The sequence below is a fragment of the Eleutherodactylus coqui genome, unplaced genomic scaffold (assembly GCF_035609145.1).
Source record: "Eleutherodactylus coqui strain aEleCoq1 unplaced genomic scaffold, aEleCoq1.hap1 HAP1_SCAFFOLD_455, whole genome shotgun sequence".
Classification (NCBI taxonomy): Eukaryota; Metazoa; Chordata; class Amphibia; order Anura; family Eleutherodactylidae; genus Eleutherodactylus; species Eleutherodactylus coqui.
In genome coordinates, this window is record NW_027102336.1 from 30,001 (window position 1) to 31,821 (window position 1,821).

Sequence of the window (1,821 nt, forward strand, 5' to 3'; positions counted from 1 at the left end):
TTAAGGTGGCTTCGTACACCTCTTGAACGTGGCGCCCGGCCGCTCGGAGAGCGGGGTCTACGCGGGCAGACAGCCTGTCGGCCCCGCGGCCTGGACAGGCGGAGCGGGGGCTCTTGCGCTCGTGGGGGCTCTGCACGGCCCGGAGAGCGGGGTGCGGGGCGCCGTCGCCTCGCTGGAACCTGGGGCGGCGTGACGTTCGCGCGCGCCTAGCCGCCGCCAGAACAGGCCGGAAAGGTTGAGCTGCATACGGATCTAAGCCGTTGCCCAAACTAACTCTGGCCCGTGTGACACAGCCGCGCGCGCGCTTTCCTACGACACTCGACCGCCGGGCTCCCTCAGCCTGGGAGGCACTCTCGGGGCAGGGGGCCACCGCAGCCCCCCCAAAGGTGGCTTCGTACACCTCTTAAACGTGGCGCCCGGCCGCTCGGTGAGAGCGGGGTCTACGCGGGCAGACAGCCTGTCGGCCCCGCGGCCTGGACAGGCGGAGCGGGGGCTCTTGCGCTCGGGGGGGCTCTGCACGGCCCGGAGAGCGGGGTGCGGGGCGCCGTCGCCTCGCTGGAACCTGGGGCGTCGTGACGTTCGCGCGCGCCTAGCCGCCGCCAGAACAGGCCGGGAAGGTTGAGCTGCATACGGATCTAAGCCGTTGCCCAAACTAACTCTGGCCCGTGTGACCGACACAGCCGCGCACGCGCTTTCCTACGACACTCGACCGCCAGGCTCCCCTCGGAATGGGAGGCACTCTCGGGGCGGGGGGCACCGCAGCCCCCCAAGGTGGCTTTACGTACACCTCTTGAACGTGGCGCCCGGCCGCTCGGAGAGCGGGGTCTACCCGGGCAGACAGCCCGTCGGCCCCGCGGCCTGGACAGGCGGAGTGGGGGCAAGCCAAGGCTACCGGCGGGCGGGATCGACCGGGTAGCCGCCGTGGGGGAACACAAGTTGGACGCCTCGCACCGTCGCGGACCACCGTCCTCCGTCTCTCTCCCTCTCTCGGAAGGGGGGCCGCCCGAGGCGCACGGGCCTCGGGCGGCCAGGGGTGGAAGGGCTCCACCCCAAGGTGGCTTCGTACACCTCTTGAACGTGGCGCCCGGCCGCTCGGTGAGAGCGGGGTCTACCCGGGCAGACAGCCTGCTGGCCCCGCGGCCTGGACAGGCGGAGCGGGGACTCTTGCGCTCGGGGGCTCTGCTCGGCCCGGAGAGTGGGGTGCGGGGCGCCGTCGCCTCGCTGGAACCAGGGGTGTCGTGCCATTCGCGCGCGCGCGCCTAGCCGCCGCCAGAACAGGCCGGAAAGGATGAGCTTCATACGGATCTAAGCCGTTGCCCAAACTACCTCTGGCCCCTGTGACCGACACAGCCGTGGCACGCGCTTTCCTACGACACTCGACCGCCGGGCTCCCTCGGCCTGGGAGGCACTCTCAGGGGTGGGGGGCACCGCAGCCCCCCCAAGGTGGCTTCGTACACCTCTTGAACGTGGCGCCCGGCCGCTCGGAGAGCGGGGTCTACCCGGGCGGACAGCCTGTTGGCCCCGCGGCCTGGACAGGCGGAGTGGGGACAAGCCAAGGTTACCGGCGGGCGGGATCGACCGGGTAGCCGCCGTGGGGAACACAAGTTGGACGCCTCGCGCCGTCGCGGACCACCGTCCTCCGTCTCTCTCCCTCTCTCGGAAGGGAGGCCGCCCGAGGCGCACGGGCCTCGGACGGCCAGGGGTGGAAGGGCTCCACCCCGAGGTGGCTTCGTACACCTCTTGAACGTGGCCGCCCGGCCGCTCGGTGAGAGCGGGGTCTACCCGGGCAGACAGCCCGTCGGCCCCGCGGCCTGGACAGGC